Raw genomic sequence first — 24,578 nt, 5'->3', positions numbered from 1 at the left:
ACAAACGTCGTACCATGGGAAGGACCTCATCAGACAAAATCAACATAATCCTTGGCAGTTACGAAATCTTGCGTGGCCCACACGGAAGCCCTGCAGTACCGTGACATCGCCGAACCTCCGTCACATTTCACTCTTGGCAGCAAGTAGTCTGGTTCGTCGACTTCGGACGCCATACGCACGCTTTCCTCCCCGTTTTGACTCGCCGGACGATGTTTCCACGCTGCCCCTGTATGCGGTATAAATGTTCGAGACGGTTGCTCTTGATACATCAAACACTTCAGCTGCCTTCATTACGGAAGCATCCAACACACGAGCGCCAACAATTTGCTCACTTTCGAATTTGGTTAGGTCGGACATGATGCAGTCATCTACAAAGTTCTCATCAGGACTGACACTTCCATCTTATTGTGAAAACAGCGCAGACGCCGGTCGGTGTCACCTGCACGCTTGACAAAGGCCTGTACTTGCGTTCAAGCATACATTTCTCACGGTGTTTCCATATTTTTGTACAGGCCCTGTACGTACGCCGCGGGCTACGTTAAGGTGTGTGGTGCAAGGTATTTCCAGAACACTATCTTCACCCCGCTTCCTGTTCCATTCCAGAACTGTGAGTGGGATGAACAAGTGTCGGTAAGTATGAGCCCTTATTTCTCCGTATGTACGGGGGAGGAGCATGTTGCTGACCCTGGAACGTCTCCTCTCGGAAGCTCAACACATTACATCTACCTTGAGGCGCCTGACGTCAAAGTTTGTTGAGCCTCTCAGTGATGCACATGGACTTACTAAATGAACAAGTGATAAAACGCGTCGCTCTTCTCTACTAATTCTGTCAGGTACGGTCTCAGACTGGCAAGAAATCCACGTCTTTCACTGATGAATATCATATCCTTGTGACTTATTTAATTAATCTCAATCCGTTATATGTTTCCCTACTACTAATTACGTGTAGTCGTTTCAATTTACGTCCCCGGTTCGAGTCCCAGACCGGCACATAGTTTCAGTCTGCCAGCAAATTTTAAACCAGCGCACAAGCTACTGCAGAATCAAATCAATCCACTTAGCTGTGGCTAAGCCAATCTGCGCTATATTTGTTCTTCCAGAAGTGTTAATCACCTAAGATATACAGGAAAACTTCCTTCAAGTTTGTAAGGTGTGAGGTGAGGTACTGGCCGAAGTAAGGCTGTGTAGGCGTATCGTGAGTCGTACCTAGATAGCTCAGTCACCGCGGAAGTCAAAGGTCCCAGATTCGAGCGACGTTAGGCAACAGTTTTAAACTACTGGGAAGCTTCATATCAGTCGCACTGCAGTAAGAAAATTCATTCTGGAAATAATCAAGCTGTACTTAAATCGAACAGGGACGTGGTATGGACAGTCACTTCCGCAAGTTTCAAACTTCGCGGCAGGTTAAAACTGTGTGCCGGACAGGGACTCGAATTCGGGACCTTCGCCTTTAGCGGGCAAATGCTCTCCCAACTGCGCTGGCGTAGCACGACTCACGTTGTGGGCTCGAATTCCGGACGGTACACAGTTTTAATCTGCCAGGAAGTTTTATATCAGTGTACACTCCGACGCAGAGTGAAAATTCTTTCTTCCCCGTGTGTGCCTGCATGCAGATACTACCCCGCAAGTAAATAGATTCAGATTGACTTAATTAAACATGCATCTGACAACGTGGTGGTGGTGGAGGCTTACACAGTTGATCTGAAGACGCACCGAGCGACCGAGCTCTACTCCCTGCCTACTCCCCCCGCCGGCCGTGACCTAGCCACGTACACGCGGCAGCGCTCGCTGTAAGTGAGGCAGTGAACGCGCAGAGCGACGCCACGAGGCACGCAGAGCCGGCCAGAGGCTGGCCGGGCCCGGCCGGGCCGCCGAGGAAACAATGCGCATTTGAATACCTGCCCCGCTGTCGCGCCGGAATGCCGCGCACACCGCGCCGGCCTGCAAGGTGCGGCGACAGTCGCACGTGGCGCCACCGCCTCTGCACGGCGGCCGATCCCGCTCACCTAGCGTAGCGGCCGCACCGCGATTCGTATTTCCTCTGCCCGATGTTGGGTCTCTTATCAAGGGAGAAATCTCTAGACGTTGCGCGCATACATGCTTCCATTCTAAAACGTTTCCTGCCAGCTAAGAGCAATTTCTCGAACACTGTACTGGCTTATTGGCAGAATAGTGAGAACAACCGAATTCATTGTTCTCGGATAGTAACGTCACCCGAAAACGATAACCGATTAGCAAATCGAAACCAAGTGGGTTCTGGTGTTTAGTGTTGCCTGCGGTATTTAACGCCAGCACAAACAATTATTCAAACTTGAGTTATTCTTCAAATGGTTCAAATGGCTCTGAGCACTATGGGACTTAACTTCTAAGGTCATCAGTCCCCTAGAACTTAGAACTACTTAAACCTAACTAACCTAAGGACATCACACACATCCATGCCCGAGGCAGGATTCGAACCTGCGACCGTAGCGGTCACGCGGTTCCAGACTGTAGCGCCTAGAAACGCACGGCGACCACGGCCGGCAGTTATTCTTCATCAGCCCTTTTGTAGTCGGCGTACGCCCTGCTTCTTTCTTTCTTTCTTTTTTTTTTTTTAAAAAAAAAGAAATTTCCATTACTTCTCTAAACTTTCTAGTGCAATAACGATTGCTGTTGTGATCTTCAGTACTTGATGTTTACTCTCCACTCTATCACGTACACTTCCCTTCACCTCTACGAAACTATTGTAACATACAACAGTTTGAGCCTATTTATTGTATTCTAGCCTTCAAATCCCTCGACTGTTTTACTCGTCACACTTTCTTCCGTCAGAACTTCTATTATTCCTTAAAGCCTCAGAAAGTAACGATGCCAGGTTGTACCGTAAAGGCATTTTTCTCCTCAGCGCGATTCAGCCTCTCTTCATTTGCTATACGATCTACGCAACTAATCCTTAGCAGTTTTCTGTAATACCTCCTTTCAAATGCTTATATTCGTTTCTTGTTTGTAAGGTTTGCCGTATACATTTCGCTTCCAAATAATACTAAAATCGAGATAAACAGTCGGAGAAAACGCCGTCAGACACTCAAACCGACTTAAATTTATTTTATGTTTGCTTAAAACTAGTTCCTAAGTATCGTATAACAGTCATTTTGGACAATAAACTGACTTCTGCTAACTGAATCTTTTTTGATGAACTGCCAGTTTACATCACCAAACTATCACCAGGCCATCGCCAAGCCACAGGACATCACTTAGTATGTGTGTGCATAGTCAATTATGATTTCGATCTAAGATCAATTATTTTCATGGATTTCTATCTTTGAAATGTCACATTTGAACAATATTACAGGCTCGATGTGTATGACAGAAGTCACTGAGCAGGTTAGTTTGATAATCTATATGTACATGTCAACTGGGTGTTTTAATTCTTGCGTTCAAATGCAGGATCGACATTAATAAAAACGACCGACTGCAGGGACACATTCCTGACTATAAATTGAGGAAAAAAGTTCCCATGAACCTGTGTCCGAAGCTGCATCGTTGCCACAGTAGACAGCGCTGACGAATGACAGTTCCCCTGAGCTCGCGCCACGTCTTCCTTGTGTGATGCATCCTGTGTGACTGACGCAGGGTACTGTAAGCAGCAGAATGGTTCAAATGGTTCAAATACCTCTGAGCACTATGGGACTTAACATCTGAGGTCATCAGTCCCCTAGAACTTAGAACTACTTAAACCTAACTAACCTAAGGACAACACACACATCCATGCCCGAGGCAGGATTCGAACCTGCGACCGTAGCAGTCGCGCGGTTCCAGACTGAAGCGCCTAGAACCGCTTGGCCATACCGGCCAGCGCAGCAGAATGGTCCAGTATTCAAGTCGCGAATAAGCCGAGAAAAAGGGCTTGAAATTTTGTGTTACGTGGTTGGTGTGCGTCAGGGTACTTCCTGCCTCTCTATCGTTTCCATCTGCCTGGCGGTACACACACACCATGTCGGCTTGCTCCCAAGATGAACATCGGACCACACAGCCTGCAACACACAAGGAACACACGGCAGGTGGTGAGAGGAACTTCTATTAGTCAGCGCCATCTGCCGTGGCAAGGATGCATTTCCGGACACACGTTAATAGGACGTTAATTCCTCCATTTCTAGTCAGGAATCCGACTCCTGAGTTTGTCGCTTTTATTGATGTTCACCCTGTATAATTACCAGTGCTACAGTGGTCACCATTACATGTTCTCACAATACGAGAAAATAATTAATTGCCCAACAAACTGAAAGCACTAAATATACTGTCTACCAACAGTGCAGAAAACTGTCTAAAACTGGAGTTACTGAAAACCTTAGGAGACGAGAGGGAACGGCGCCTATACACCGATGTGACCAAGAGTCATTTGAAGCATACCGGAGCGACTGAAAACAGTATTTTGGAGCTTTTGGGATTGGATAAAAAATTTCCAACCTGAAAATAACCGTAACTTATTCTGTTTCCGTTTCTCTTATGTTCTCACCGAAAGAAGTAGCGGTGTAGCATGACACTGGACTCACGTTTTGTAGTACTGATGTTAAAATCCCCGACGTACGTTCCAAATTTAGGCTTTCTGCCGGAATGGTTACTTGGAAAACGACACACTTCCGAGCTTGTACTCCGACTCTGAATGATCTCGTCGTTGACGAGACTTTAACCCCTAATATTTCGTTCCTTGTGGCCGTTGTGGTCTAGCGGGTAGACCATTACACTCCGGCAATGGACGTTCCGAATTGAATGCCGGATGGAGGTGGCGAATTTTCCTTTTTGCATTCTCTCTAGGACGGCCCCAAGTCCACTCACGCTGCTTCGCGGGGGTAAAAGAACGTCGGATCGATAGGCCTGCCGCCCTGCCCGTGCTTGTGCCACGGCGTAGAGAAGCTGTACTGTAGCAGCAGTCGGGTCAAGGGCCCGGTCATAAGCTCACGCCACAGACTTCGCCTTTTAATTTCCTTCATCTCTCTGCCTGTGTTTTTATAGGCGGATACACAACTCGTAATAAGTTCATTTCCAGTCGCACGCACTTAATCTGTCGTGTACATCTTATATTCAATTATTCCCATTATTCAGTTCCCAGTTACCCGCATCATCCATGGTGCTTTAATTTACTACTCTAATTACAACACATTTCGCATGCAGTATTCACACATGCCACTGATTGTACCTGCAAAATTATATCTTTTTACAACACATAGTTCAGGAGGTTTAACATAGTGAACACTGAGCTACGTGAAAAAGAAACTGCAGGGTGAAATTCGTCGGAGGTACAGGTGAAATATATGAACAAATATATGATAAATGTGACATATGCGCATGGGGGCAAAGCCGTGGGTTTTAAAAAGCTCCTCCTAAACCCCTGAAGCGATTTTACCCAAACTTGGTACACATACTTCTATATGTAAAGAAAGACTTTGGGGATAAGAAATAGCAACCTCCTTTTGGAGAGGGGGTCATAATGCGGAGAGAGAAGGGGGAGGAAGGGATGGACAGATAGAGAGGGAGAAGAAGGAAGGTTGGTTGGTTGGTTGGTTGATTCGGGGGAGGGCACCAAACAGCGAGGTCATCGGCCCTGTTGGATTAGGGAAGAATGGGAAGGAATTCGGCCGTGCCCTTTCACGGGAACCATCCAGGCATTTACCTGAAGTGATTCAGGGAAATCATGGAAAACCTAAATCAGGATGACCGGACGCGGGTTTGAACCGAAGTTCTCCCGAATGCGAGTCCAGTCTGCTAACCAGTGCGCCACCTCGCTCGGTGGAGAAGGAGGAGATGGACACGTATATGGGGGAGGAAGAGATGGACAGAGGGAAGGGATGGACAGGGAAGAGGGATAGAGAGAGGGCTAGTAAGAGATGGCCTGGCAAAGGAAAGAAGAGGATATGGACAGAGAAAGGGGAGAGAAGGAAATGGTCAGAGAAGGGAGGTGGGAAATGGACAGACAGGGAAGGGAGGAAGAGATGGACAGAGAGAGTGGAAAGGACGAGGTGGACTGATGTAATTGGAATAAATACATAGGCGGGTAATGCCATGTGCTCAGCTATTTTATAAGTGCTTTTATGGAAGGTGTCCTCACTGTAATTGTTATAAGTTGGTCATCAGGAAAGAGTGTGGTCAGTAGGCAATTTCATTAGTTAGAGTCTCGAGAGTGAAACTCTTGTTTCCTTCAGTCATTGCGTCAACATAGCTATTAAAATCTATCTGAGACAAAGTGCATTCTTCGAAGTAAGCCTAGATTTATTGTTACTCTAACATTCTCTTTCCCGCGGGAGGACAGAGAGAGAGAGTTGGAGCTGTCTGGCCGGCGGCAGGGACTCGTCGCCGTGCGAGACACGACCGCCGCTCGGCTGCCCGCGTGCGTTTACCACCGCGCCTCTCGTGGGTGCCGTCGGAACACGGGAAAGGGCAGCAGTTAGTCTGCGCCGACAGCTAGAAATCAATTGGCGATGAGCAGCTCCGGGCCCGGTGGAAGTGGCGCTGGCGGACAATGAGGCAGGCCGACAACTGGAAGTAGATGTCGCCCCGTGGCGGCGGGCATAAACAATAGCGGCGCGCTACACGGCCGCGGGACGCCGGTGTCGCAACAGGCCGGGCCGGCGTGGCGTGGCGTTAGCTAGCGCCTGTCCGCGGGCCGTTTGTCTGCCGTCTCTTCCCTCCGTCACCGCCGTACATCGCGCCTAAACAAGCCAGCCTCCACAATTTATGTGACTGCCGCCGTTGGCGGCGACCGATACTCTCCGCTCGCACCGCTGCACACCCTCCCGCAGCAATTTTGTGAGACTTCCAGGTGAAGCAGGTACAACAATTGACGAACCGTCCTTTTGAAGTCAGTAAGAGAGGAAGCACGAAATAAACTAGTTGTGTGCTGTGGACGCAGATGCCAGATTCCGCTTTACTGGAGGAATCCTAAGGAACAGTAATTCGCACAGGAAAGAGCAATTCTATGGTGTTGTTGGTCACTCTGGAATCCTTACCAAGTTGGATTAACAGAAGAGAGAGAAAAGATCCATAGAAGAACTGCGCGATTCGTCACTGTTTTGTCTTACGAGTTTGAGAGTCGCAGAAATTCTCAACAAAGTGTAGTGGTAGATGTTACAACATAGACCTCGTGATCGCGGAGAACCATACAAAGATCCGAGAGCCATGTTTCCAGAATTAATCATGCAACACTACTTCCTCCAGCACACATCTCGCATAATGATCTTGACACTAAATCGAGAGAAGTGTAGGCCCTTACAGAGGAGCCTCTCTTCCGCGCTCCAAGCACGAATGAAATGGAAAGGGGATGAAAGGGGATTGGAGAGGAAGGGAAAATTTACTAGTACACTACATATCATCCACCATACACCAACACGTAGATTACCGAGTACAGATGTAGATGAACAGATCTGCTGATGGTAGTAAAAAGTGGTTTTTGTGGTGCTGCTCTCTTTCGCTCCGGTAGCCTGCTGCATTTACCATATTCTTCCAAAAACTGAGTACAATTTCTAAAGAGGGTTCAAGTTTACCTTGTTGTCAGACGTTAAATGCTATGATGTGTAGGTGAATATCACACGCCTAGACTCAGACATGTCATACAAATATTTGGCAGTAATAACATTCAGAGAGTTGTGGAAAGGCCACCTAAAATCAGCTGTAGGCCAAATAAATGGCAAGCTTCTATTCCACCAAAACTGGACATACTTGTCGGTAGGGAGTTATTTGCGAACCTCATTTGTAGAAAATAAACTTGTTGCAAGACTCAGCAGCCACTTGCACAAAATAAATTTCATTTCTTTGTCGGTTTCAGGCACCTAGTGCCCTTGCTCAGAAGATCTGAATATTCGCATTATTATCGAGCGTCAAAAATAAGTAAGTATGTACAGATCAGTACTGTTGTCGTATGGGTTATACTACATGTTCAAATACGGTATGACACCAAACAACAAGTGTAGACATCATGCAAGAATTGGAGCTAACCAGCTGATGATATGCATATCTTCCGACTAGTCTCAAAGTCGCGTGGCTGGCATGAGGCCATAGCTCGCGCCGAACTGGCGTTGCATTCGGGCAGACCGGGCAACAGGGTAGCCCGCAGTTCCTGTCATTGTCACGAGATGTCACTTCCAGTGTCAATTAAATGTGGAATAGGTTATATTCGTGTCTAGGGTGCACTGCTTCATTCTTTTAAGTAAAATTAATGTGACGATACTCAGTTACTTAACTTTGTTCTGTAGATTTTAGTCATAACTCTGCACAGTAGCCCATAAACACAATTATTGCTGCCTGCGAAAGACACCCGACCGAGCATACTTAGCGAAGCTAGGGAGGGTTGCTGTTTATATGTACAACATTTCCCGCTGCTAAACATAAATATCACAGAAGATTTCCTGGATTGACAAACATATTTTATTAAAGGGAAATACAAATTTTTTAAAGAATGTGTTCTCTCTTCTTTTCCGTTATATTTTTAAAACTGTTCCCCTTTAATAAAAGAAGTTTGTCAAACAGAGATCTTGAGACCGAAAATAAGCCTGTGTTTAAGCTTGTATTCGCTGGTAGGATACCAAAAACTTTTATTTGACTACGGAAAATATTGCACAAAATGCACTTGTGCTGGCCATACTAGACTACAGCTCAAGTGCGTGGGACCTGTACCACGTCGGACTCAGAGAAGACACCGAGCGTATGCAAAGAAGAGCGGGGCAGACTGGTCTGACTGGCGTTAGGGTGTAACTGGTACATACGTCTTACTAACGAACTTCAAGAAAAGTCTTTCAGGACACAAATTTGGAAATATCATCAGTCCGCTACGTACCTATCACGCAGAGAAAGCGCACACAAAATTAGGGAATACCTCTAGCCCGGAGTCATATATGAGTAAGAAGTCATTCTTCCCACGCTCTATCCGTCAATGTATCAGAAATAAACCTTAATACGAAAGCATGTTGAAAAGTACTGCCTCCCAATTTTTTATGTCAAAATTCTTAGAGTGACTGACATTCTACGTCTTTACTCTTTATGCCTACATATTTTCTACATATTTGCAGCCCAGTGCCGCTAGAGGGCTCCGAATTGTAGCATGTGTGACGCAACTATGTCTGTGCGTCAGAAACAAGAGTACTGTAGTCGGGTTCTCCACACACCGAGCACCCTCTCCTTTAGCATGACAATGCCATACCACACATAAGAGATGCGTCGCCTGCAACAATCCGACACCTTGGGTTCACCGCCGGTCATACTCCATACAGTGCCGACTTCGCTCCAACCGATTTTCGTGTTTCCCAAAACTTAAACAACACCTCGAGGATTCCACTTTGACAGTTATGAAGCGGTGCAAGGAGAGGTGGTAATGTGGCTCCGTCAACAAAGTCAAATATTCTACAGTGACGGTATCAACGAACTGGTCTCTCGTGTTCACTTGGCCGGTCAATACAGGAACGGTTAAAGCTTTTTGTGGATGCCGCTGGAGTTGCCACCAGATTATACTCCATACGTCCTCGACATAGATCTGGTGATCGAGCAGGCTAAGGCAACATGTCCACACTCTGTAGACCTTGTTGCGATACAACAGTGGTATGTGGGCGGGTGGTATCCTGTTGGGATACACCACTTGGAATGCTGTACATGAATGGCACAGCAACAGCTCGAATCACCAGACTGACGTACAGATTTACAGTCAGGGTGCGTGGGATAAACACACGAGAGTGGTCCTGCTGTCATACGACATCGCACCCCAGACCGTAGCTACAGGTCCCATGCGTCTAGAACGCAGACGGGTTGGTTGCAGGCCCTCGACTGGCCTCTTTCTAGCCAACACGTGGTCATCGCTAGCAGAGAGGCAGAAAACACAACAGCCCTCCAACCTGCCCTCCAAGGAGCTCTCGCCAGACACCACTGAAGTCCCAAACGGCGGTGGTTTGGGGCTAGTGGAGTGCACGCTACGGGGCGTCTGACTCGCAATTGTCGTTGAAGTAAACGATTTGTAACATTTTGTTGAGTCACTGAGGTACTCAAATTGCTGCTGCGATACGCCGAAACACGATGGTCCTCCCTCTCGGCAATGCCACGTGGCCGTCCGGAGTCCGGTGTTCTTGCGACCGTACTTTCCCGTTACCACCGATGCCAGCAATCATGTACAGAGGCTACATTCCTACCAAGTCTTCCTCCAGTATCGCAGAAGGAACTTTCAGCATGGCACTCAGTGAGGTGTTGATAATGCCGTCTTTGCTGCCTTAAAGACATTCTTGACTGATATCTTCTCACCACGTCTAATCTCAAAGGCAACTAACGCTGACGACCGTTACAATGCGTATTTAAATCAAACCTAATTTTATCCTCTTAGCAGCACTACTAGCGTCACTCTTATGTGTCTGGCGCGAAATTTGAACAGACATGATCTTTCAAGTGTAGAGACACGCCTACCAACTTTCGTTCATCTCGAAAAACTCCTTCTTGGTGTTACGATTTTTTCCCGTTAGTGTATGTAGGCATGAAGAATAAAGATCAAGAACGTTAATAATGTTTATTTCATTTAAAACGTTTTAAGGGTTTTCACATACAAAATTCCGAGGCACACCTTCGTATATCGTGCAAAAAAAAAGTGCACATGCTAGACTCGCAGAGAATAGATGTAGATATCAAAGACAGTCAGGTATTGCCTTGAACTAAGAGGTGAAAGAATAGAATTAATAAAACAAAAGCTGGCCGGTGTGACCGAGCGGTTCTTGGCGCTTCAGTCTGGAACCGCGCGACCGCTACGGTCGCAGGTTCGAATCCTGCCTTGGACATGGATATGTGTGATGTCCTTAAGTTAGTTAGGTTTAAGTAGTTCTAAGTTCTAGGGACTGATGACCTCAGATGTTAAGTCCTGTAGTCCTCAGAGCCATTTGCGCCAAAAAAACAAAACAATTGAATAAAATAGGTTTCGTCTTAGTCTTTATATTAGAAGACGAGGATAAACACGAGACAATACATTCAAAGTGAAATAAAGAGCAGCGTTAGGCTCCGTGTAAAACGAGACAGTTACCTGATGAAAAGGTGCATTGAAAGGACTAAGGTGTCCATGGGATAACAAATGATTCGGGACGGACACACGCTGATTCAAATACACCTAGGAGGAAGTAATTGCCGCAAGCGGGACCCATCTCTGCAGCAGTCGACGGCTTACAACCCAGCAAGATCATGATACTAATCTCCTTTCTTTTCTAAAGATCAGCTATGTAATACAAATTAATTTGCTGTTGTTCCCAGCAATCACGTGAAAATCGTCGAAACCAACCAAGTCAGTTTGGAACTTTCACCCACTCTCTTCCAACTGACGGGTGAGTGAGGTAGTGTAGTGGTAAAGTCGCTGGACCCGTATTCGCCAGTACCTGGGCTCAGATCTCGATTCCTTTACCCTCCTTTTTAAGTGTTACGTGGCTACCAAAAACCACAACTGTAAGTACGGTTCCTTGAACAGACCTCGGCTGCCTACTCGTAAATTCGCTGCCGAACTAATGACCACTAAGTCGAGCAAAACTGTAATCTTCCTGCCTTCTTCGTGTACACATCCGTGATCGGAATTAAGAGAATCTCCCAAAAAACGGATCCTAGCACATCAACCGCAGCATCAATCGATTATTCTTGTCCTTTTCAAAACAGTAGTCTGGTTTTAAGGCATTATTTGTCCTGTCGACGAAGACAGCCACTGGCCAGTGATAGAAGTGTTTCAAACGCGTAGAGAACGGAGAATGGAGAACAGCCATGAGTTTATTTGTTTAAACTTAGTTACCAAAGTGTTTGGAATTTGACTGTGACGTATTGCCCTGTTCAGTAATGGAGCAACACTGTGTAGAAATAAACCCTCAATAATTAATGTACCAGGTTTGTTTTATTTAAGAGTTCAATTTCCACCCGTATTGAGGCGACAAACCTGTTGTGTTATTCAAGGTGAGTGGTTACAAAAAGAAATGAAATGTCTAGTCAGAGATACTGACGAAGAAAATAATTTTAATTTCACCGCTTTCTCTTCGTTTCTAAGGAACATCACTCACTGGGCGGCGTATCTCATTACGATCTGGTGGTAAAAGGTTACTTGTTGTAGACTGTGGGCTACGTTTTCTCCGCCCATCATAATGCAACTTTATTTTCCGGGACCGTGTGGTGCGGATACTTCGGGTCGTGTGTCTGCGAGAAGCGTGTAATGTAGATCTTGATATATTCCTCGTCAGCGCGCCTACTTTCGTTACAGTCGTAACTCAGCGTCTGAATTAGAAAGCAGACTCTCCTCTCTAACCACTAGTGATGAAAGGTGTTCGATCAACTAAAATGCGCCTCTGGGAAACACAAAAATAGTCGTTACTCGATGCAACTAATTTTTCATGTGGCTAGCTCTTAATCAACATGCTATGTATGTGATTTGGAGAGAGAGGGAGGCAAGGAAAATCATCTTAACAGAAAGGCAGTGTTCAGAAAGAAAAAGCTTTGTTCACTATGTACACACTAAGCAAAGGTCGTCGGATCCTTACGTACGCGCTTCTCGCGCTTCTCTTCGGATAAACAGAGAATAATACGAAACTGCAAATATTTAGACGTAAGAACAGATTTGAGCGGTTTTCCGCTCAGCGGTACGCGCTTCGGTCAGCTTCAGTTTCAGTGAAATGCCTCCTCCGCACATAAATTATCACGGTGATATAAAGTGAGTAGTATTACAGCCACATTCAAATTTACAGACGCAGGCGAAACAAGAGTTTTGCAGGTCGCGTCCAGTGACAATGAACCCTGTGAATCCTGCTGTGCTATGGAATAAGATAACGTACTAAATTCCAAAATGTTTTACGTAACTGCTAAGTGATAACAACAAAAAAACTGAAGCTGCACAGAAGGCGTCTCTTTAACGTATGTTTGTAAGATTACGGTGACTCTCAAAATATGGCTGTCGCAAACCTGCAAGGCAAACTAAGAATCACCAGCAAAAAGAACTGTCCTCGATTTACAAGCAATCTGGTTCATTCAAGGTGTTCCAAACCTTTTGAACGTAAACAGTCGGCTAATGATCCTAAAAGACTATTTCACGCTTTACGATGTCTCGGATGAGCCAGGGATGCGAGGCACGTGAATTTAAACTATTTATTTATTTGCACCGTCATTGGTAGCGTGCTCTGAAAGAGAGTACAGAATCGTCTGTTGTATGTCCAAGGAAGATTTTCTCATGTTGGATTACATGACGCCGCTGGTGTATGAAATCGATTAGAAACTATTGAAGAAATGGTTGCTACCTGTCTCTCTGCGGTTCTAGGCGCTTCAGTCCAAAACCGCGCGACTGCTGCGGTCGCAGGTTCGAATCCTGCCTCGGGCTTGGATGTGTGTGACGTCCTTAGGTTAGTTAGGTTTAAGTAGCTCTAAGTTCTAGGGGAATGATGACCTCAGAAGTTAAGTCCCATAGTGCTCAGAGCCATTCTGTCGAATAAGCGGAGCGCGACGGCGCTGATAGCATGTCGTAGTGTCGTACGTGTTATGTTAGGAACATTTATATATTTATTGCTATTTCATCACAACCATTCCTCTTAAATTACTAATGCAAGTCGTTTCACGCCCAAATGACACTACACAAGAACGCATCCTTGTTCATATTAAAAAACGAAATACACAATATTGACGTTCCATTATCTCGGAGTATCAGTACTACGTATTTCTGTTTTTAATATGTCTTTGTTCCTCCACGCATCGACGGAGTATTCGTCGACGTCTTTATCGTTCAGATCACAGTCATTAAGTTATTTGTACCAAGACAAAATGTTTAACATAACATAATGAGTAAAACAGAATGAAACCGATACATACATGTTCAAGGTTTCGTAGGTCTCTCGGAGAGGGCTTGGAGTGTTGCAAGGCCTTAGTCATACGTCCTAACCCATGTAACTATACTATACAGTGTGGTCAGAAACAGTCAGCAAAACTTGTAAGGGTATACAGGGGAGGTTGTGCTGAGGAGCCGTTGTTAAAAAAAAAAATCTATACGTTGCGCAGTTTCCGAGTTATTTGGCACTGAAGTCATCTAATCAGGACGTCGCGTGCGCAGATTCAAGCAGCCTGCAGAGACTGTGTCGCCAGACTTGTTCTTCGTTTGCTTCCCTCGGACCGAACAAAAGTAGTTCTTTCGCGCCAAGCTTAAAGCTGACACTCTAGATTTCCGCGCGCAACGACGTGACTGCTAACTTCAGTGCTAAATAACAAGAAAACTCGGCAACGTATCGAATCATTTTCTTAACATTTATTTCTCATCACAACCTCCCCTGCAACACCCTTACAAGCTTTTCAGATTGTTTCTGACCGCCCGTATGTAATCTACTTGGCGCCCTTCGGTTGTTCGTACTCCGGCACTGCTTCAGTTTTTCTAATCCTGTAACGGGTTACCGCTATTATAATTCTTTTACTAAGCTATATACACTACTTCCGTAGAACTGTACGAATCAGCCAATTGCACAGTGGCAACATACGTATTATCACCATTTGCCAGTCGTTGTGACTGATTCTTCCCTAATCTGTGGGAAAGGACAACGTCGCAGTAGTAAAGGCAAAATAGTACTTCTGCGGAAAACTAACGTACTGTGAATGACTTTGACCTTCCGGCGAGTAACGCGTGTTTGAAACGTTATTTGCTAAAAGTGCAATCTCAACGTAATCCGTGTCACCACCGGAATACGCAGAGAAGTATTTCTTGCAAGCACTTCCGCAGTACTGCGTATCGCCCAAGCACGCGGCACTTTTCGGATTTGACCGTCACTGGTGGGGACCGCAGTAATAGAAATTTACGACGGCCTTGACAAGGCTGCGATGTACGGTCCCGCTCGCTGAGCAGCCGACTAGTGCTTTTGTGCGAGGTACGAGCGTCGCCGTTGCTTTGCCTGCAGAGGACAATGCCCGCCTAGGGGATGTATGTGCCGGCTGCTTGCGCGCGGCTACATGTGCGAGCGCGTGCGCGCCGGAGCGCCGGTCTTTGAACCCCGGCCCGGCCGCCGCGCCGCTGTTATGATGTACGGCAGCGCGCGGCCAGCGCCGCCGGAGGAGGAGGAAGACGTCGCGGCCGGAGAAAGCGCGGCCCCGCAGCCACCGGCAACTCTCTCTGCCCCATCCGTCGCACATCTCGCGCGCACTTGCGCTCATTAACCCGTGGCTGGGTGCGCGGAGGCGCGCCCGGTCGAGATTCCGCACTTACTGGAAATGGTGCTGGGGCCAACTGCCGGTGGGGGACCCAAGTCTGGGGCATCCTACTGGTTGGTATCCAAAAGCTCTCAATTTATATTAATTACAATTATCCAGATCTTATCCTGCACACTCACCTTAAAATTAGTCTCCTTGGGAGCGAAGACACCGATCCCAGTCTATAATCCACTTTTAGGTGAATCAAAAGTCTGTCTTTCCTACAGCGTTCATTAAACTCTACGAATCAGCTCGAATTGGTCAATTTGATTTTAATATCGAGATACGTGGAGCTACGTCTTGGCAACGAGTGGGAAACAACTTTCATCTTATTTTTAGCAAAAACATTTGTAAATAATGTTCGCCGTTTGTTGTCTTCCACTGTCATTGTTAAGTACCCAGTCGTTCTTAGGCAACTTCTGCGGGCGTTTACTCCTCACGTCCTTCCTCAAACGCCGTAAAACACTGCGTCGAAACTCTTTACTGACCGTCTCAGCAGGACGGACGATCTCTCTATGAACAACACCGTTAACATTCAAAAACAGATCAGCAAGGAAGTAATTTAACTTTTCACTTTCTGATGTTGTTTTGGCCGAGGTCAAGAAGGACTCTTCTGCATTTGTTTCGGTACAAAGTAAAAGTATTTAGTTTTTCGGCCTATGACCCTTGACTTAAGTACAGGGGTTGGACAAAAATATAGAAATACTGCAAGAAATGCATGCTTGAACATAATTGCAGAACCTAGCCGAGAGTACAGGTTGCGCTGTTGTATTTGCACCTGCGCAGTATCCTCAATATGTTGAAAGTGTCATTCGCGGTCAGAGCAATGTCCTATGAACTTGTGAGTCGGTGCTTCCGTAACCAAGGTAGCCAAGTGTTCGGTGTTTCAAGAGGAAGCGTACTGAAAATTTATACCGCATACAGGGAAAGCGGAGAAACATGATCCGCTAAGCCACAACGCATACGACAGTGTGTGTTGTGTGATCGTAACTGCCCGGAATTGAAGAGAATTGTGATGAGAAAGAAGGAGCCGAAAGCTGCAAAAGTCACTGCAAAACCGAAACTCGCACTCGCGAGCCCTGTCAGCATTAAAACTAAACGAAAGGAGCTGGATAAGCAGGGCTGGATTTCCAAAACCATTCATCAGTTCAAATGGTTCAAATGGCTCTGAACACTATGGGACTTAACTTCTGAGGTCATCAGTCCCCTAGAATTTAGAACTACTTAAACCTAACTAACCTAAGGACATCACACACATCCATGCCCGAAACAGGATTCGAACCTGTGACCGTAGCGGTCGCGCGGTTCCAGACTGTAGCGCCTAGAACCGCTCGGCCACCACGGCCGACCATTCATCAGTGATGCAGATGCCTGTAACAGGAAAACATGGTGCCGAAGCCATGAAACATGGGTCTGGTGCAATAGAAGAGTGACTTTTGGTCGGATGAATCTTGTTGCACACTGTTTCGAACTTGTCGTTGAGTTTAAGTCTCAAGAGTGAAACATTGCTGAGGTTCAGTGAAGATTTGAGTATTCATATCGTGGTATGGGCTCCAAGCTTGCATTACTCCCACGGATTATGTGATCATTTTGGCTGATCAGATCCGTGTCAAGGTACAATATTTGTCCTGCAGTGCTGATGCTCTGTTCCAAGATGACAGTGCCTTCTTACACAGAGCGCGCATCGTCCGGTATTGGAGAATGAACTGTCTCATCTCCGTTGCCATCACAGTCACCAGGTCTCAATATTATCGAGCCTTTGTGATCTACAGTGGAGGGAAACGTGCATGATCGCTGTCCACCTCCATCATCGTTCTAAACTTGCCACTGTTTTGCAGGAACAGCGGTATAACATTCCGTTGAAAACCATACGGGGCCTGCATTTATCCATGCCGAGATGACTGGAAGTTGGTTTGGGGGCCAACGGTTTCCCTACAACGTATTAGGCGCGGTAATGTTTTATATTTTTTGGTATTTCCATATTTTTGTCCTACACCTGTGGCTGTGAATTGCTACTCTATGTTGCGCTTGTGGATATAGTTGCGAAGTTGTAAGGAACCAGTTGAAGGTATAGTATAAACCGTTAACAGTGTCCAGAATGGCTGATCAGATCCGTGTCAAGGTACAATATTTGTCCTGCAGTGCTGATGCTCTGTTCCAAGATGACAGTGCCTTCTTACACAGAGCGCGCATCGTCCGGTATTGGAGAATGAACGAGGCACTGGCAGAAGTAAAGCTGTGAGTACCGGGCGTGAGTCGTGCTTCGGTAGCTCAGTTGGTAGAGCACTTGCCCGCGAAAGGCAAAGGTCCCGAGTTCGAGTCTCGGTCGGGCACACAGTTTTAACCTGCCAGGAAGTTTCATATCTTGTTAACAGTGTACATTTTCCAGTCTCGCGGTACGATCTCGGATTTTTTTTTCTGGATCCAGTTAAATGCCTTCAGGGAATTAATAACTGATTTTAGAATTGTGAGAATTTTAAGCCAGCCTCGCATCTCTAAGCGAGCAAATTGGCCGCGCTGTTTCAAAAGAACCATCCTGGATATGAGGAGATCAGAGAAATCACAAATGTGGATAGCGGGACGGGGTTTGAACTACCATCATCCCGAACAAGAGCCCAGTGTTTTACCACTGTGCCCCATTGCTCGGTGCAGAGAGAGCAATTTCCCAATGGGCGTCACCCCGATTAGAAGCAATTTATGGCAGCGGATGTAAAGGTACAAGATACTAGCCCGTTCGATCTACCGGCTGATTCAGATTCTCTACAAAGAACTGTGGACACCGTAAAATATTGGAGATTCTGTCGCGTCGTGTGGAAGAAGAGTCAGCTTCAGAACGTGACTTTGTGTGACCCTTGTCGATAACGTTAAAAGTTACTGCCTTCTGGTACCGCCTCATTCTGCCACAATTTTCCGGTCCAACGTTTCGATCTTCTTGCTGGAGCCTACTTGCCGGAAGCACAGATGATGCCGCCTTTTGTATGTCTTTGTGCTTGCCTACTTTTTCCAGTAGCCTCCATGGACTCCGGTTCCAACAGTCTCGAATTAGAGGTGGCGCCACCGCTATTATTTCGGTCCTGAACCATCACAAACGCAACGGTTTGCATATTGATCGGTAGGCGCGACAGAGCTACTGTGACCACGCTTGCTCGATAGTACTGTGTACTGCCCCTGCCCGGGCTTTAGTTTATTCTTTCTCGTGAATAATAGTAGTCACTACAATTTATGTCTCTTTGACAAGCGGCAAAACGAGTTAACAGGACGCTCGTTTACTTTGCAAACTGTTCCCATTGTCTTGTCCTGCAGCAAGACGTTTACTGTGTTACGTCAAAAAAAGTACCCTGAGCACTATGGGACTCAACATCTGAGGTCATCAGTCCCCTAGAACTTAGAACTACTTAAACCTAACCAACCTAAGGACATCAAATACATCCATGCCCGAGGCAGGATTCGAAACTGCGACCGTAGCGGTCGCGCGGTTCCAGATTGAAGCGCCTAGAACCGCTCAGCCACGCGGGCCGGCATGTCTGTGCTATTTCTATGTGTGTAGTATCCGTTATTTTAAATGAAACAGGCTATCTCCCATTTTCATGTGAGTGTTTGTGGAATTATACGCAAGATCTTAAGAGATCTGTCCGACTTATGGTCTGCAGAATTCGCCTGTTGCCTCCTGCAATCCTGTAACTAATAACCAGAAAACCCAGATGGAAAAGATGAGGGCGATACTGGCCAAGGGCAAGGCAGCAGAAGGTCAACAGGTGAAGGCAAATGTGCCTGTTAATCGGGAATCGGAAGTCGGGCAGCCATTCTAGTTTCTGCCACCCCTACCGCCACATTCGTTCTTTTAAAAGCGGACCGACGGAAGCATCAACTTCTACACGGTGACATGAATAATTGTGATCCTCGATGACGGAACAGACTCACATCCAGTCCTTGAAATTCAAGATAATATTGATGATGATGAGGTATACTGCTCGAGAGCGGCACGAAACTTCGAGATCGTTCGCCATTTCGGAGCGGAGTTCCGCGACGACGTCTCGCCGGTCACAGTGAAGCCGCACTGCGCTACAGGTTTACGGAGCGAGTAACGCCTTCGCTTTGCCACGACTAGAGAACAGGTCACCGGCTGCGACTGGCTGGCTCGCTCTCTCGCTCGCCCGTCCCTGCGCCGGCTGGCTTTATTTTTTAAATGAGGCCGCGGCCAGTATTAGGCAATAGCGCGACACGCTGTCGAAGGCGTGTGCCGATGCTATCCGCCGAGGAGTCGCATTTCGACACGACGGCCGAAACACGGAGGAGGCGTGGAGGCGGGTGTCGCGTCGGGACGAATGCGACTGCAGCTAATGAGGCGGCCGCCCGCTCGCTCCACGTGGGTACGTGTGGCCTGCCAGGCGAGCCCTCTACGGGGTGAGTCTCGTCAACGTTTAAAGACCAATGCAGCGGCGGAGACGACCCCGAGACAAGTAGATGTCGGGAAATACTCCAAAGATAGACGCGAAATGCTGAATAGGTGACCGTCTCCAGAAGACGTACCACGCTGCACGTGCAGCGGTTGGACTTGGGTGTGAAGGGATGGTCGGGAGATGCAGTACGTGCATTCGAGCACACGTTTTTAATTTCTAACACCTTTTGCATATGTGAGCAGTTGTAAACGTAAAAGTTAGAAAATTATTGTCCCCGTGGTGTCGTCGTAAGACACCACTCGTGTGCTGGACTTCGGAAGCCCGCCAGCGCGAACGCCAGTATCTGCGGATCCCGAAGGGTGGAGCCAGCGTGGAAGCGTAATAAGCGGATCAGGCGCCGCACCTCTCCTCCCCAGGAAGTCTTCACGACGCCAGCGCCCTCGCCGGCACTGGCATAGGGGGAGGGGGGGGGGCGCAGTTCGTCTGCGCAGATCGCGTCCTCAGTTGTTGGACGGTAATAGTTAGTTAGATCTGTGAGAACCAGCGCAGATAGGTAGATAGTTTACTGCTGAGTCGACAAAAGACTTCGTTCAGAGATAGAAAATTCTGTTATTTCTACATGACTCATTCTCAAAATACAAGTAAATGTGTCTGATTATTCAATTACAGCACTGTCTACCTACACTCTGTAGTGTGCCCATGTACCCTCGTCTGTCTCCTGCTTCCTAATCTAGGTACTGCTGTTGTGACCGCCCGAGATATAACAGTCCTCGCTGTAACCAAGTGAAAGCTGTTCTTATTTTGTGTTTCTCTCCTTCTGTTCTTTTTTGCTTCATTACAGACATTACTTATCAAAGAAAACGTAAGCCATTTAGTGGCAACGACGCAATTCGGAAGTTTGTACTTATTTACTTGAAACGCAATAGCCGGGCGTTGTCGTCGAGCGGTTCTAGGCGCTTCAGTCCGGAGCGGCGCGACTGCTACGGTCGCAGGTTCGCATCCTGCCTCGGGCATGGATGTGTGTGATGTCCTTAGGCTAGTTAGGTTTAAGTAGTAGGTATTAAAATTCATGGAGAAGAAATAAAAACTTTGAGGTTCGCCGATGACATTGTAATTGTGTCAGAGACAGCAAAGGACTTGGAAGAGCAGTTGAATGGAATGGACAGTGTCTTGAAAGGAGGATATAAGATGAACATCAACAAAAGCAAAACAAGGATAATGGAATATAGTCTAATTAAGTCGGGTGGTGCTGAGGAAATTAGATTAGGAAATGAGACACTTAAAGTAGTAAAGGAGTTTTGCTATTTGGGGAGCAAAATAACTGATGATGGTCGAAGTAGAGAGGATATAAAATGTAGACTGGCAATGGCAAGGAAAGCGTTTCTGAAGAAGAGAAATTTGTTAACATCGAGTATAGATTTAAGTGTCAGGAAGTCATTTCTGAAAGTATTTGTATGGAGTGTAGCCATGTATGGAAGTGAAACATGGACGATAAATAGTTTGGACAAGAAGAGAATAGAAGCTTTCGAAATGTGGTGCTACAGAAGAATGCTGAAGATTAGATGGGTAGATCACATAACTAATGAGGAAGTACTGAATAGGATTGGGGAGAAGAGAAGTTTGTGGCGCAACTTGACCAAAAGAAGGGATCGGTTGGTAGGACATGTTCTGAGGCATCAAGGGATCACAAATTTAGTATTGGACGGCAGCGTGGAGGGTAAAAATCGTAGAGGGAGACCAAGAGATGAATACACTAAGCAGATTCAGAAGGATGTAGGTTGCAGTAGGTACTGGGAGATGAAAAAGCTTGCACAGGATAGAGTAGCATGGAGAGCTGCATCAAACCAGTCTCAGGACTGAAGACCACAACAACAACAACAAGTTCTAGGGGACTGATGACCTCAGATGTTAACTCCCATAGTGCTCAGAGCCATTTGAACCATTTTTTTTTAAACGCAATGAGGTATATTTCTATTATACTGTACTTTGAAATAAGCCGGAGGGGACCGCGAGTAAATAAAATAAAATAACAAATCTTACCTCGATGTGACACATAATTGTGAAACGCAATGACTCAAACTACTACCTGCCCGACGCAAGTACCGAACCCCGAGCTAAAGTCGCGCACGAGGACCCAGAGCCATACCGGCGGGGGTACTTAACTGGGATGAGCAGGTGCAACAGAGCGACAGAGTCAACCGCTGCACGTACGGCGAGGTATGACAAGTGGTGACAACACACGTACAAGATTTGTCATCCACTTTTGTGTATTTTTGCGACAGTTGTGACCCCATGTGTCTTACATTACATTAACTGTCTCAGCGCCATCCACGTTGCTTCGGGGATTTTTAAACGTTGATCAGAATCACCCCGCACCTGCTGCTTGCGGGGCTTGCGTTTCCTGGCGAGTACACCACAACGTTCGTAGATCGCGCCGGTCGCTGGCACAACGGTACGCTAAAATACTCCGAACAGCCAGCCGCCTGAAGATACATTCCGGAAACAGCGATCGTGAGAGGCCCAACTCGCTTTATTCGTTCATGAGACCCAGAAAATATTAGTTATAGGCTCCCAGATAGATGCCATTTTCCTTGACTTCCGGAAGGCGTTCGATACAGTTCCGCACTGTCGCCTGATAAAGTAAGAGCCTACGAAATATCAGACCAGCTGTGTGGCTGGATTGAAGAGTTTTTAGCAAACAGAACACAGCATGTTGTTATCAATGGAGAGACGTCTACAGACGTTAAAGTAACCTCTGGCGTGCCACAGGGGAGTGTTATGGGACCATTGCTTTTCGCAATATAAATAAATGACCTAGTAGATAGTGTCGGAAGTTCCATGCGGCTTTTCGCGGATGAAGCTGTAGTATACAGAGAAGTTGCAGCATTATAAAATTGCAACGAAATGCAGGAAGATTTGCAGCGGACAGGCACTTGGTGCAGGGAGTGGCAACTGACCCTTAACATAAACAAATGTAATGTATTGCGAATACATAGAAAGAAGGGTCCTTTATTGTATGATTATATGATAGCGCAACAAACACTGGTAGCAGTTACTTCTGTAAAATATCTGGGAGTGTGCGTGCGGAACGATTTGAAGTGGAATGATCAGATAAAATTAACTGTTGGTAAGGCGGGTGCCAGGTTGAGATTCGTTGGGAGACTCCTTAGAAAATTCAGTCCGTCAACAAAGGAGGTGGTTTACAAAACACTCGTTCGACCTATACTTGAGTATTGCTCATCAGTGTGGGATCAGTACCAGGTCGGGTTGACAGAGGAGATAGAGAAGATGCAAAGAAGAGCGGCGCGTTTCGTCACAGGGTTATTTGGTAAGCGTGATAGCGTTAAGGAGATGTTTAGCAAACTCGAGTGGCAGACTCTGCAAGAGAGGCGCTCTGCATCGCGGTGTAGCTTGCTGGCCAGGTTTCCAGACGGTGCGTTTCTAGATGAGGTATCGAATATATTGCTTCCCCCTACTTATACCTCCCGAGGAGATCACGAATGTAAAATTAGAGAGATTCGAGCGCGCACGGAGGCTTTCCGGCAGTCGTTCTTCCCGCGAACCATACGCGACTGGAACAGGAAAGGGAGGTAATGACAGTAGCACGTAAAGTGCCCTACGCCACACACCGTAGGGTGGCTTGCGGAGTATAAATGTAGATGTAGATGTAGAACGAGGAATATTCGTAGCCACTATATCGTGGAAACTAGAAACCGCGAACTGTGGCCACTCTGATGAAGGTTTTCGCAGTTTTCGTAAAGTATTTCACGCCGATTACGACAGACACCCTGCCTCTGTGAGGTGTAATAGAACACTGTACTCCTTTATGCCTTCAGCGGGATGATGAATTGAAAACTTCCTTCTTCATTCCTTCGAAACCGAGTCTCATTTGGCTGTCAGGGACACCGCAGTATTGGTGCATGACGATTGATGCAGACACTGACAGTCGACCCTCAATGTAAATAAATTTAACGTATTAACGCATCATTAGATGGAAAGACTCATTATTGTTCGATTGTTTTATTGGTACGGTAGATCAATGGTAAAGAACCAGACTAAGAATCCACAAACCTGAGGATCGACTGGCCGTCAGTCCTAGAATTTGAAATCTGCCATTTATCACTTGTCTTACCAAGGGTAATATTTGTTCTTGTGAAAACTGTTGACTTGAAGCGTGGTTTCGCGTCCACATTAACTGCAGGTCCCGCAGTAACTAGCCGGGTACGTCAGCTGAAAAGTCTGAGGTAGGCAACAGCATGCCACTATATCTAGTAAAGTACTCTCGTGTTCAAACGAACCTGCCGTCTGGTGGAACCTTTACCTTACCTTTTATGTTACTGGCAATAAGCGACCTACAGTGATTCGATCAAACACAAGTTGTAGGAAAAGCAGATGCCATACTGAGATTCACTGTGAGAATTTTAAGAAAACGCATTTAATACACGAAAACGTTGTTTAAAAAACACTCGTTGAGTACTGCTTGCCAGTGTGGGACCTTCAGCAACTAGGGATTAATAGAGGAGACGGCCACGGGCCCTTTTAGTAAGAAAGAGACGCAGCAAGAGAGACGTTGAGCATCACGGAGAGATTTACTGCCAAAGTTACAAGAGCATACGTTCCAAGGACACATTGCTCCTCCTATGTACGTTTCGTGAAATGAATCATGACGGAAATATCAGAGAAGATCGACCTTTTGCGGAGGCTTGCCGATAGTAGTTCTTCCCATGACCACCGGAGAGTGCAACAGATTTTTTTTTTTTTTTTTTGGGGTGGGGGGAGGAGGAGGAGAGGCAGTAGTATCACAAGTATTCTCGAAGATAGTAAGGGCAAAGATCTATTGTTTGATATGTAGAACGTGTTCCCTTGTTTGATATGTAGGACGTGATCCCTTAGAGCGTGACTGTCAACTTTAATTTGAGGAAGTTTCTGTACAGCAAACTTTATATAAATAGTTGTTGCTGCAAAAACTCCGTACTCACGGTGTTGTTTATGTAGTCTGATTTT

The sequence above is a fragment of the Schistocerca americana genome, chromosome 6 (assembly GCF_021461395.2).
Source record: "Schistocerca americana isolate TAMUIC-IGC-003095 chromosome 6, iqSchAmer2.1, whole genome shotgun sequence".
Lineage (NCBI taxonomy): Eukaryota > Metazoa > Arthropoda > Insecta > Orthoptera > Acrididae > Schistocerca > Schistocerca americana.
The sequence above is the reverse complement of the archived record's forward strand: the minus strand, read 5'-3'. Positions refer to the sequence as shown.